At 44.6% G+C, this 13,648-nt stretch overlaps 1 protein-coding gene and 1 long non-coding RNA gene across 8 annotated transcripts in view; both read left to right on the top strand.

Annotated features, from left to right (window-relative positions):
* The window catches only part of LOC143040762 (uncharacterized), a 91,015-nt gene extending 86,161 nt beyond the window's left edge, over positions 1-4,854 (top strand). The window contains exon 3 of the long non-coding RNA XR_012967748.1: positions 4,614-4,854. This is a non-coding gene — a long non-coding RNA (uncharacterized LOC143040762). The remainder of the gene's footprint in view (positions 1-4,613) is intronic.
* The window catches only part of LOC143040761 (semaphorin-1A-like), a 666,238-nt gene that overhangs the window by 404,536 nt on the left and 248,054 nt on the right, over positions 1-13,648 (top strand). The gene's annotated exons all lie outside the window — the stretch shown is intronic.

The raw sequence follows: 13,648 nt of genomic DNA, 5'->3' as shown, positions 1-13,648 counted from the left end.
GTGTAAAGAAGGGAACTGTGTATGTAAGGGCGTGGGAAGCGCACATAACCTATGGAAATGTCGACCTTATTGATCGGAATGCTGGTGGTGATGGTGGTGTCGATGCGAGAGGAATGGCAGCGGTGTTGGTGGTGGTGACAGTAGTTTAGGCGGATGGTGGGGATGCTTTTGATGACGCTGGAGGTGATAGTGATGTCAATGGTGATGACTGGAGGTATGGAGAAAGTGAGAGGTTTGTTGATGATGTGAATCCGGGAGGAAGGAGTGGAAGTGATGATTGATGTAAGTCTGAGAGTGAAAGTGATGACGATTCTGAAAGAGTGTGACATCAGTAAATAGTGATGATGATGACGATGATTACAAACGTAGCTGGGAATAGTTATGATGACCTAGAAGGGCTACGAGAAGTATTAGTGGTGATGATGACGAAGTAGGTGGTTAAAGTAATGACACTTTGTGATGAATATGGTATTATGTGGCGTGGGTGTTCGCGCATGCCGCTTATGAATGATTTACGCAGAAGAAAGAAAAAAAGAAAAACAGAGGCGAGGCCATAGCTGTATATAATGACTTTGGACAGCCTTTCCTAAGTCTCTCTTCCCCCCTCCTCCTCACTCCTCCTCCCCCTCCTCCTCACTCCTCCTCCCCCTCCTCCTCACTCCTCCTCCCACGCCCTCGAAATCCAGCACCACACCCAAATTCCCTTCTCCTCCTCCCCATCCTCCTCCTCTTCTTTCTCGTCCTCCTCCTTTTCATTTCTCTCTTCCTCCTATTCCTTTCATCAGTCCTCCTTTCTCCACTCATCTCCTCCTCCTTTTTCCTCTCTCCTTCCCCTCCTTTCTTCTTCCCTCTCTCTTCCTCCTCCTTTCTTCCCCCCCTTTCCCCTTCCCTCTCTCCTCCTCTTCCTTCTCCTCGTTTCTGTCCTCTGCCTCTTTCTTCTGCCTCTTTCTTCTGCCATCTCTTCCTCATCCTTACGTTTGAGCATATTATCCTTCTTGACTCTCATTTGTTTATTTATATATTTATGGTGTGTCTTCCTCTCTTGCCCCTCCTCTCCAAATCAAGTAGTCTGAAGCTTCCTCTCCTCCCTTCTTCCCCCCCTCCCTCCCTCCTTCCTCCCTCCTCTCTACCTACCCCCTTCCAATATCCTCCACCCTCCCTTTCAACTCCCTTGGTATTCTTCCCTCCTTTCCCATTCTCTTCATCTCTCTCTCTCTATCTATCTATCTATCTATCTATCTATCTCCATTTCCCCGTCCCTCGTTACTCCCCTTTCTCACTCTCCCTCCCCTCCCTCTGCCCTGCTCATGCCTCCTTCCCTCCTCTCTCCCTCCTTCCTCTCTTCCCGTCCCTTCTCTCTCTCCCTACCTCCTCTCCGTCCTCTCCCTCCATTCTCTCTCTCCCTCCCTCCTCTCTCTCTCCTCCCGTCTCTCCTCTCCTTTTTACCTCCTTTATTCCATCCTTTCGTAAATGTCCTTATTTTCATTTTCTCGCCGATTGTCCCGCCGTTCCCCCGCCGTTTTGTTTGGAGTGACATTCACGTTTATCTTGCTCGCACCACCCCCCTCCACCCCCCTACTCCCCCTTTGCGCTGACTCCTGCGCCCTTTTGGTCCTGGCCACGGCGGCATACCTCACCCTTCCCTTTCTCCTCTGCTTTTCCATTCCTCTTCCCTTCTATTTCTTTCTCTTTTTGTCTACCATTATTATTTTACCTATCTCGGTACCTTGCCTTTTTCCTTCTTTTACCATGTTTCAAGACACACACACACACACACACACACACACACACACACACACACACACACACACACACACACACACACACACACACACACACACACACACACACACACACAGTCACGGGAGAGAGAGAGGGGGGGGAAAGTCTGTCCCTATTGATGTTGAGAATATGTACTTTGCATAGCCAATAACAGGGTCGAGCGGGTTGACTTCTCAACAGAGCCAGGAGCTAGCTCTAGCGCTCTCTCTCTCTCTTTCTCTCTCTCTCTCTCTCTCTCTCTCTCTCTCTCTCTCTCTCTCTCTCTCTCTCTCTCTCATCTTTGTGTTTGGTTATATTTTTTCTCCTGCTACTCCTACTCTTCCTGTTCCTCCTGTTTCTCTTCCATTCTCTCTTCCCCCTATTTTCCCTTTCCTCTTTCCTCCTCCTCGTCTTCCTCTTCCCCTCATCTTCTCCCTCATCTTCCTTCTCATGTTCTTCTTCCTCCTGTTCCTGCTCCTCCTCCTCCTCCTCCTCCTCCTCTTCTTCTTACTCCTCTTCTTCCTTCCTCCCATCTCCTCCTTCATTTTCCTCCTCTATCTCTTCCTTCTGTTCCTGCTTCTCGTCTTCCTCCATCTGCTTATCTCCTCCCTCATCTCTCTCATTTTCCTCTTCCTCCTTTTCCTGCTCCTTCTCTTCTTCCTCCCTCCCCTCATCTTCCGTCTCCTCTTCTTTTTTCCTCCTCCACCACGTGCTCCTCCTTCCCTTTATCTCCTCCCTTATCCTCCTCCTCTTCCTCCTGTTCCTACTCCTCCTCGTCTTCCTCCTCAACCTCGTCCTCCTCCTTCCCCTTGTCTCCTCCCTCGTCTTCCTTTTCCTCTTCTTCTTCTTCCTGTTCGTGCTCCTCATCTTCCTCCCTCCTCTCATCTTCCTTCTCATCTTTCTCTTCCACCTTCCTCCTCCACCTCATCCTCCTGCTTCTCCTTATCTCCTTTGTCATCTTCCTTCTCCACTTTCCTCTTCCTTCCCTTCCTCCTCCTCCTTCTCTTACTCCTCTACCTCGTCCTCCGCCTTCCCCTCATCTCCTCCCACATCTGCCTTCTCTTCTTCCTCCTCAACCTCCTCCTCCTCCTCCTCCTCCTCCTCCTCTCTTTGTACCTTCCTTTGTTTTCTTTTTATTTTACTTTATCTTATTTATTTTGTAATTCCTTTTTCGAACAGTTTTCATTTGCATTCGTGTTGCCGGACGCGAAGGAATGTATTTACTCATTCATAAATTTATTTTGTTGAATGGAATCGTGTAGCTTCCATGTGCGTCATTATAGATAAGGTCGCAATGTTCATAGAATTCGTATAATTACTTATATTCGGGTTTTTCAGTTATCCGAAGATATTATTGTCGATAAAATCCCACGGAAACAAAGATGATAGGGTTATATATCATAGAACTCAGGTGGTTACCCATACACCTCGATTAGGCACTTAAGCCCCGACCTGTATTGGACTGGTGGGTGGGTGCGGTCCGTAGTACCCCCTTCGAACTCGCCCTCCCGCAGAAAGCCACGAAAAAGGCACAGACAGGTCGAGAGAAGAAGCAACAGCGATTCCAACATTCCGTTTTCTTTGCGCTTCGCCCCGGAAGCCACAGTGATTTCGAAGCTTCTTTGAACTTTACCATGTTTGTGTTGAGGCTCTGTTTGGTGTTTGCTCGTGGAGTGTCCGGGGTGGATGGTGGGGGGACGGGGGTGGGGAGTTGCTTTGTGGGGCTGAAGAGAGAGGAGGGGGGAGGGGGCGAGGCTTCGATACTGCCTTGGTCCTGAATGTGATACAATAGAATACATTGGAAGAGCAAACCAGATCTTGCTGTCCAGATCAGACAAGGCTTCGCCTGTGTGTGTTGGGGTGGAAGAGAAGAGAGGATGAGGAAGACCGAAATGGAAATATAAAGAAAATAGGAAAAATTACGTTCATTAAAGGGAAGATCACCCACAAGTTTGGGTCTGTTATACAAGGGTTTAGTAAAACATTAGGAGAGGCTTAGGTCAGTAAACAACCTGGTTTCAGATGAAACAGAACATGTGACACTTTAGAGAGGGATAAAGGTATACTCGCGATTAGGTCAACCTTGCTGGAATCGAGGCAACTAAAAGGTTAAAAAAAAAAAAAAAAAAAAAAAAAAAAAAAAAAAAAAAAAAAAAAAAAAAAAAAAAAAAAAAAAAAAAAAAAAAAAAAAAAAAAAAAAAAAAACGAAAAGAGACCTCCCGGTCTTGGATGTCGGTGTCTTCATAACGCTTCGACAACGTGTGAGGTCCAGATGTGTGTTCAAGCCTTTCTTAGGGCCAATTTTTGACTAGTGTCTCGTTCTTAAGTGTGGAACACATTTACTTGCTGCGTAATTTCTGGCCAATAAGGAATGTCTTCCTCCTCTGTCTCCGTCATTCTTCCTCGTCCTGGTCTTCCTTCTCCACCTCCTGTACCTCCTCTTCCTCCTCTATCTCCTCTTCTTCCTCGTCCTCCTCCTCATTCTCATCCCTGTCCTTCACATCTTCCTCCTGTTCATGTTCCTTCTCTTCCTCTTTTTGTAAGTTATCTTTTATATTTTCTCAACATGGCGACCAAGCCTAACCTAACTTAACCTTATCCAAGCAACGTAACCTAACCGAACCCGCTTCAGCCTGCCACGTTTCGATGCAGGCCGTGATTTTTTACTTAATCCTTTACGGAAGGGGTTAGATAATAAAATTTCGAATCCTGATTACCCCCGCCAGGGAAATTGATTGCACTTTTTTTTTAACCATGTTCTATACTTTCTTTTTTACAATGTATTTTTGTTTAGTACGATATACGGCTTTTCAGCAAGCGTTTATTGATAATTATTTTCTTATCTTTTACAGGTAAGCTTCAGCGGCTTGGAGACTGATCAGCGGGTGAGGCGGATCCCGGACCTGAAGACACAAGTTTGTATGTAAATCACCGTGGTCTTGGATCACGTGCTTGATTCTTAATCGGCAGCTATTACCCTTCCGGATGAGAGCTCAGAGCTCATATATGGCATGATCTATGGGTAACGTCATAGCCATTGTGTGTGTGTGTGTGTGTGTGTGTGTGTGTGTGTGTTAGAGCTATGGTCGTGGAGTCCCGCCTCTATATTGATAAAACTTTGCATTATATTGAGTTACATTATCGACCAGGATTATTTCTTTCTTTAACGTGGGGAAAGCTGCGCGTCCAAACATTGGGCAATCTCTCTCTCTCTCTCTCTCTCTCTCTCTCTCTCTCTCTCTCTCTCTCTCTCTCTCTCTCTCTCTCAACTCATTATCATGAGTATATCACTTCACCTCTTCGCTCGTCCAATGTAGGTAACCCCAGTTTTTCTAGTGTATGTGTGTGTATGCGCGCGCGTGTGTGTGCTTATGTGTGTGTGTGTGTGTGTGTGTGTATGTATGTGTATGCGTATGCGTGTGTGTAACCTAGCAGCCTCAGGAAATGGAAGAAGTAATTTCTCTGAGTGTCTCTGGACTTCCATACTAATGTAATACACTAAAGAGAGGGGATGAGATACGTTGGTGCTCATCTTTTTATTTATTTTATTATTATTGTCTTTATTATCATTATTATTGTTGTTGTTATCTATTTATTTATTGTTTATTTTTTTATTACTTGTTTGCTTGCGGTGTAGAAGATGTGTCAAGTGTGATGAATTAAAAAATGAATTCGGTTAAAAATACACCACTCTTGTTTGCGCTCTCACTTTTGAATTATCTTCTGCCCCCCCCTCTCTCTCTCTCTCTATCTCTCTCTCTCTCTATCTCTCTCTCTCTCTCTCTCTCTCTCTCTCTCTCTCTCTCTCTCCCCTCTCTCTCCTCCTCCTGTTCTTCCCCCATACACACTTGCCCCCATGGTGTGTGTGTATGTATGTATTTTGTGCTTATACAGTTATCAGCAAATCAAAGTCCGCTGCTGGACAAAGGCCTCACCCAAGACTACACGAACCTCTGCCAATCTCGTCTCTCCACTTTCTGTCTGGTCGCCAACTTCCACGCTTCCTATTTTGAAGCGTCCAGCCAGTAACTCGTTTTCTACATCTTCCATCTTTCTTCCTTGCTAGCTGTCCTTTTCAATTCCTCTTCAGTTATGTTATCACCTGTAATTTACATTTCACTCTTCTATGCTGCTTTACTCAGCTTGCCCTCTTTCTGTCTTTAAATCTGATTTCCAACACTGATATCTGTATTGCTGTTTGTACATTCCTTAACTTTGTCTCCATCGCCTTCGTCAATTTCCAAGTTTCATTATTCGTAGCTCAAAGCTGGGATTATACGTTGATTGCAAACGTTTCAACAAAGAGGAATTTCAGTATCAGCTTTCTGAAACTCTTTAATGTTTGATGATCCAGATTGATAGAACTGGACTTAACATACTCGTAGCTGTGACGTCATATCGGTGAGTGTTGTCCAAACGAACAGATGCCCAAGAGGAATATTTTTTTTAAACTACTCTAAGAAAATTTCTTTTTAATTTCGTCACACACAACACAGCCGAACTGACACCGGGAACCATCTGTGCATATTTTTCATCAAGATTGCCATGGAAAGGAAAATACCTTCGAAAGACTTTTCTTCTATGAATTTGTAGTCGCACATTTGCGTGGGAATAGGGGTTTGCATACATAACTCGATGTGTGTGTGTGTATGTGTGTGTGTATGCGCGCGTGTGTGTGTGTGTGTGTATAACGTGTGTGTGTGTGTGTATGTATGTATGTATGTATGTATGTATGTGTGTGTGAGAAAGAGACAGAGAGAGAAGGGTGAGTGAGAACGCCTGTAACTTGAATTTTGTATCGATAAAGGAAAAGGAGATGTTGACTATGAAGTACCTCTTGGTTACAGCGTGGACAATGAGAATGAATTATATTAAGAGAAGAAAATAAAAAAAAATGGAGGAAGAGGATAGACAGTACAGGGAGGGAGGAGAGAAGAGAAGGAAGAAAAACGAAGCAATAGAAGATGGAGGAATAAGGGGCAAGGGGGGAAAGGGGGAGGAGCAAGTGGGGAGGGGGGAAAGGGGGAGGAGCAAGGGGGAAGGTGTTTATGTGGTGAAAGGGACAGAGGGGTGATTAAAAGTCGACTTCATAATAGCAAGTGAAGGGGAGTACCGCGCCCCACGTTCGAAGGCAAAGGTTTCTCAGCTTGGCTTGTTTTCGCACATATCTTATGCTTATGTGCTGCTGTTGTGTGTAACCTCTTGAAGACCACTTCAGCGCTGAATAGAATAGTCATGCATCCACTCATCAATTTTTTTAAAGTCTCTGCCGCCCCTACCCCCTTCTGGCCTCAAATTGAGGAGAACTTAGCGTTTCTTCCTGGGTTCTCCTGCTCCCTCTTGTACTTCGAGGGCGGTGTTGGGACTATGTAATGATTGATGATGGGGAGGGGGGCAAGCTACGAGCGAAGGAAATTGTCTAGGGGAATTGTAGGAGGAGGAGGAGGAGATTGTTGTGGCAATGGTGGTAGTGGTTGTGGTTAAGGCGATGACGGAAGATGAGAAGGCGATGGTAGTGGTGATAGAAAAGAAGGGGAACACGAAGAGCTGGTGGTGTTAGTGGTGGTCGTTGTTGTGGTAGAGGTAATGGTGAAAGAGAAGGAGAAGGTGGTGGTGATAGAGGAGGAGATGAGGAGTTAGGGGAGGATGTGTGTGGTGATTATTGTAAAGTGATGGCGGAGGTGGAGAAAGGAGAGTGTGGTGATAATTGTGGTGACGACAGTAATGAAAATATAAGACGAAGTTTGATAGGAGAAAGAGGCGAAGGAAGAAATTCTCACATGGGTGAGATATTAATGCAACTTTTAGCTGATTGTAAGAATAACCAACAGAGATTGTGATGACAGTGGTTATTCGCTCGACGTTGGAAAGAGTCCCTAGTAACCATTCACGATTATCAGAGCGATTGGGTGCAAATGTTACCTCTTGTACTGGGAACTACGGTTTGCCTCCTTTCCACTGTCACCCCCCCCACACACACACACAAAGCTGAATGTAGTCTTACCCTCCAGTTGGGGTAATATATATTTATGTAGATTGACACATACTTTAGGTACCAAATCGAAAAACAAATAAAAATAATCAGAAAAACATATCGCCATCTCAAGTGTTTATTTTGAGCATAATAGAAAAACATATTCATCGATAGTGTAGGTATAGAACATTTTGCGGTGCGTTCTGACAAACACACCATTTCAGTTAACTGGTCGTTATCGTGGAGTTCCCATGGGGGCTTGAGTGAGGGTGGGCCGGGGGATAGTTGCAACAGTGTTCCTCCAGGTTGAGTGAACATCGGATATGAGCACGTCGCGAAACATCGAACACGGTCGTGCTCTTCCCTCACTCATTACATTACAAAGAGCTCCCCGTAGTAACGGAGGCCATTAACAGGCTGCTATTAAGAGGTGACGCTCGAATGAAGGCCATTAGGGTGACTTCTGATAATGTGGAGGATGAGGTTCAGAGGGTCCGTATTGAGGCTGCTATAGCGTTGCTGTCAAGGAGTCGTTAGATTACTCTATACGCAAAGAGCTCCGAACCTAACCTACATTTCACTGTTTCTGTTGTTATTATTGCTATTAATATATATATATATATATATATATATATATATATATATATATATATATATATATATTGAATCACCTTGTCTTGCGTATTTGACTTCTTGTGATAGATGCGTCTGGGTGTGAACTTTTTATAACTGTTAGAAGAAATGTATATTTGGTACTAGAAAGTAAGAGTAAATTGAAATATTTATTTGGGTTTTATTTGTTTGCCTCCTCTTCCTCCCGAGAGTTTGAGTGAGGACCCCACAGGACGCATTGTCCAGGAAAGGTTCATCTTATTCTTCTCAACCGTTTGTCAGCCAATTGTTGAGAAGAAATAGTCCACAAATGCAACAATGATAAAATTGCATATGCAAGCCCAATTTCTTGCCAACGTGTTTTCAAGAAAGTTGACAGCACGCGCCCCCCCTTTTTTTTTTTTTTTTTTTTTTTTTTTTTTTTTTTTTCTATGGAGAAATGAGCGGTGGCGACCTCTCTACGGAATAAAATCGCTGGTCATAATCAAATACTACAGAACGCCACCGTATCCGAATGATTAATGTGTTCATGTTTAATGGTTAATGTATATTATATAAGAACAGTGGTGATTGCTGATGCGTTATCAAAGGCATTCGCTTATTTATTTGTTTACTTATTTATTAATTTATTCATTTATTCATCTATTTATTTGTTTGTGTGGGGGGGGGGGGTCGATGGCCTACGGTGTTCCTGATATACGCCCAAGAAGGCTCCGGAGACGCACGCGCGCGCGCGCACACACACACACACACACACACACACACACACACACACACACACACACACACACGACGGCGCAGTGGTACCGTTCTCAACCGCTGCTACAGTGGTCCGAGTTCGAATCCCACCCATGGCTGAGATAATTTCAGTATCGCTGCGCTGCCAGTCGTTACTTCAACTCTCATGGTCGGGGAGTTGTGTGTGTGTGTGTGTGCGTATAAGGTCAAGCATTACCCATAGCGGTCATATATGAGCTCTGAGCTCTGATCCAGGAGGGTAGTAGCTGTCGATCACGAGTCCAACACGTGATCCAAGACCATAGTGAATTACACACACATTCACACACGCGCGCACACACACGCGCACGCACACACACACACACACACACACACACACACACACACACGTACGTACACACTGCCCTTGCTTGTGGTCAGTCACGCCGCGCGCTCCCTGCGACGTTGAATATATACTTTTATATTCTAAAGAATACGTCGTAATTCCCATCAACATATATTCACACGTCCAACAACGCTTAACAGCCTTGGGCCCCCAAGGGTGTTGCCATGGATGAGTTTCCTGTGAGGAAAGTGGTGGAAATGGTGGAGAAAATGGTAGCTAGCCTTACGTTTGGTGTCTGTATTTGTCAAATATTTTTCCCGGCAATCGCGATTTTTTTTTCTATTATTTATTTGTTTTGTTTATTTATTTATTTTAGTTTTGGGTTAGGTGTCAATGTTCTTCAAATATTTCGGGAATCTCACCATTTATATATGTACATTATATATATATATATATATATATATATATATATATATATATATATATATATATATATGTATATATATATATATATATATGTATATTATATATATATTCTCTTTTTCGTTTTCATAACTACTTTGTGGCTTATGATCACTGAGCATATACGAGTTGCCTAGCGGATCTGAAATTATAGTAATATCAACAAATCTCAAGTGATGAAGATATTCGTCAATATTACTCACAATTTTCATGAAAAAAATCTTACTTTCAATGAAAGCTATACGTAAATTGGCTCATAGTATTGCAATTCATCCTGGTCTTGGATCATGTGTTCGACTCGTGATGGTCAACTGTTACTCTCCCGGACGAGAGCTCAGTAGTGGTATGTTGTCCATTTTATGGGTAAATTCTGATCGAAGATTTTTATGAAGACGAAAGTGTTTTTGATTAACGTAAGAATGCGAGCTTAAGCCTGTTCATTTAGTTTTTTGTTTTTTTTTGTTTTTTTTTTGTGTGTGTGTGTGTGTGTGTGTCCACTCATTCCTTTTATTTTATTTTTATCGCATTTATTTTCATTTTTATTTGTTAATTTCCTGTATTTATTTATTTAGTTGTTTATATGATATTTTATTTGGTTATTTAACTTTTAAAGTGAAGAAGAGTGTGATGATATGTTTACTTTTAAGTATGAGTAAGATGAAATCTTTATTTGGGTTTAACGGGAACTGACGCTGAAAAGGAAGAAAACACAAATGAAATAAAATGAAATAACACCAAGTTGGTGGCGCGAAGGGCAACAGACAAAATTGTGAAGAAAATGTTTGAGCAAAATGAGAAATGTAAAACAGAAAGGCATGTAGGTAGGGAAAATCAGAAAGGGAAGAAAAGAAGTAAAAGTCTTTTCAGAGGAGAAGTTTAAGCGAATAAGACGGAGAAAAGGGGCAGGAATTGATGAGAAAGAAGAGGAGGAGGGATGGAGGGAAGGAGGGAGGGGGTGAGAAAGAGGAGAAGGAGGGAGGGGATGGAAAGAGGAGAAGGAGGAGAGGGGAGGGGAAAGAAGAGGAGGGAGGAGGTGGAGGGGATGGGAAAGAAGAGAAGGAGGGAGGTGGAGGGAAGGAGGGAGGGGATGGGAAAGAGGAGGAGGGAGGGGATAGGAAAAAAGAGGAGGGAGGTGGAGGGAAGGAGGGAGTGGATGAGAAAGAGGAAAAGGAGGGAGGGGATGGGAAGGAGGAGGAAGAGGGAGGGGATGGGAAAGAGGAGAAGAAGGGAGGTGGAGGGAAGGAGGGAGGAGATGGAAAGGAGGAAGAAGATATGAGGGGGGAAGGTGGGGGGAGCTTTTGTATGACGGCGGGGAGATTAAGTATGAGGGATGAATGCCTTGTGTCGACATGGGGGTGAGGGGGGAAGAACATGGGGTTGGGGGAATAAGAAATCGGGGAGAAGGAAGGAGGTGGGTGCTGTGGTAAGAAGGTGCCCAGTAGGTCTGGGTGTTGTTAAGGTGTCGGAGACTTCGCTCTTGGGGGAATGGGGGAAGATGGTGCAGGCCCCCGTCACTAAGAAGGTGTACATTGTAAAGGCGTGGCACTCTTGAGCTGGCTCCACTTCCTTGTAGATCATCCTCCACTCGAAGTCCGCTTCTCCTGTTGAAGGTCAGCCTTGGGTTTTGATCGTCGAGGACAAGTTTTTATTATTTATTATTTTATTTATTTATTATTATTATTATTTTTTTTTTTTTTGGGGGGGGGGGCCCGCCCGGTCATTAAACGCCTCGTAGGATTTTCTAGAATCGGGAGGAGGTGGAGGGGGAGGGGGAGAGGAGAAAATAGACCAGAACCATCTTGATTGTTTATTGTTTGTTTTCGAATTATGTTTAGATTGTTTAAGTTTCATCTATTTTGCTCTCGCCTCTTCTTCTTCTTCTTCTTCTTCTTCTTCTTCTTCCTCTTCCTCCTCCTCCTCCTCCTCCTACTACTACTACTACTACTACTACTATTCCTACTCCTCTTTCGCCAGTTCTTCTTACTCTTTTTACTTCCCTTCCTCCTCCCCTCCTCTTCTTTCTTCTTTTCCCCGGCACACTCCTTTTTCTCTTCCGCCTCATTTTCCTCCTCTTCTTTATTCTCTTCTTCCTTCTCCCCTCCTCTTCCTCCTCCTCCTCCTCATCATCATCATCCCCTTTCCCCTCCTCCTCCTCCCCCTTCCTCTTCCTCCTTCTCCTCCTCCTCCGGTCACTCCTCCCATCCCATACATCCTCCATTCTTTCTTATTTTCCATTCTCCCCCGTATCACATGTTCTCTATTTATCTCGTCCTTATTCTCTCCATTCCTATTCTTACTGCGTTCCATTCCTTCCCACGCTTTCTCTCCTCTCCCCTCTCCTCTCCCCTCTCCTCTCTCTTCTCTTCTTAATCCACCTGGTCTCCCCTTCCCCCTTGCCACACCCTCTTTTTGCCCTCACTACTTCTTCGTTTATCCCAGTCTCTTCTCCCCTACTCTCGGTTTCCTTTTGTCTCCTCCTCTTCCTTCTCTCCTCCTCCTCCTCCTCCTCCTCCTCCTCCTCCTCTTCCGCCTCTTCCTCCTCCGCCTCTCACCTTTCCTCACCCAATCTACTTCTCCTTCTTTCCCCCTTGTTTTCTGCTTCCTTTCTTGTTTTACTTCGTCTTTTGTTTCTTTACAGTGTATTATTTCTCTCTCTCTCTCTCCCTTCTCTCTACCTCGTCCCCTTTCTCCTCCTCCTCTTCCTCTTCCTCTTCCTCTTCCTCTTTAACCTCTTTCCGTTCTCGGAGCGGGTAGAAAGAAGAATAATTAGCCCGAAAATGTATTAACACGATCATACCCTTGGCTGCCCTTGGAACAGGTGAAGTGTTTCAGTGGCCTCCTCCTCCTCCTCCTCCACCCCATTTTCATTCTCTTTTTCCTCCTTTTTTTTCTCTCCTTTTCCTCCTCATTTTAATTCTCTCTTTTCCTACTTATACTTCTCTGTGTTTCTTATCGATTCCTTCTCTTCCTACTTCTCATACATCTGTTTCTTCTCCACACCCCTCTCTCGTTTCACCTTCTCTACCTACCTCTCCTTCTCCTCCTCCTCCTTCTTCTCCTTCTCTTTTTCCTTCTCCTTCTTCTCTTTTCCATCCTCCATTTCCTCTTCCTCTTCCTCTACTACTGTCAATCTCACCTCTATATCATCCACTGTTTCTTCAACTCTTTCTCTCATCCATCTCTCACACACTGATCCCTCCTATTTCCCTCCATATTATTTCTTTTTCTGTGTTTGATCGCTGTCTCAGTGTCTGCCCCCCTCCCCTCCCCCACCCTCACCCTCCACTTTTATCACTCCGTACTCCATCTCCTTCCGTCTTCCTTCATGTACAAGGCATCAATTTTCTCACTCTAGTAGTTTTGCTCCTCTTCCTCCTCCATCTCCTACCACCCTCGTCATCTCTTCTTTTCCTGTTGCTCTCTGGAGTCCTCCTCCTCTTCCTCCTTCTCCTCCTCCTCCTCCTCCATCATCTCTTTGTCTCCTCCTACGCGTCCTCAGTCGTACATTGCATCATTGGCTTTAAACCCCCTCTAAGCGTTTTTCAAGAATCTCAAGGTTACTCCTTATCCCCCCTTCCCCCTCCCCCCTCCCCCCTTGCACCTTCCTCTGCCCCACATCATCCTGCGCATGTCCCGTGGACTGATGTTTATTGCCCCGGAGCCCGCTTGCGCCTGTTTGTTTACATTGCGATGCCCTCCTGGCCGGATGGTTGCTGGCATGCCCTAGGGTGATGCGTGTACCTCCCCCCCCCATCTCTCTCTCACCATCTCCCTCT

The sequence above is a fragment of the Oratosquilla oratoria genome, chromosome 29 (assembly GCF_046742065.1).
Source record: "Oratosquilla oratoria isolate Oo_2021 chromosome 29, ASM4674206v1, whole genome shotgun sequence".
In the NCBI taxonomy this organism is placed as follows: Eukaryota; Metazoa; Arthropoda; class Malacostraca; order Stomatopoda; family Squillidae; genus Oratosquilla; species Oratosquilla oratoria.
Note: the sequence above shows the minus strand (reverse complement) of the source record. Positions and strands in the feature narration are given on the sequence as shown.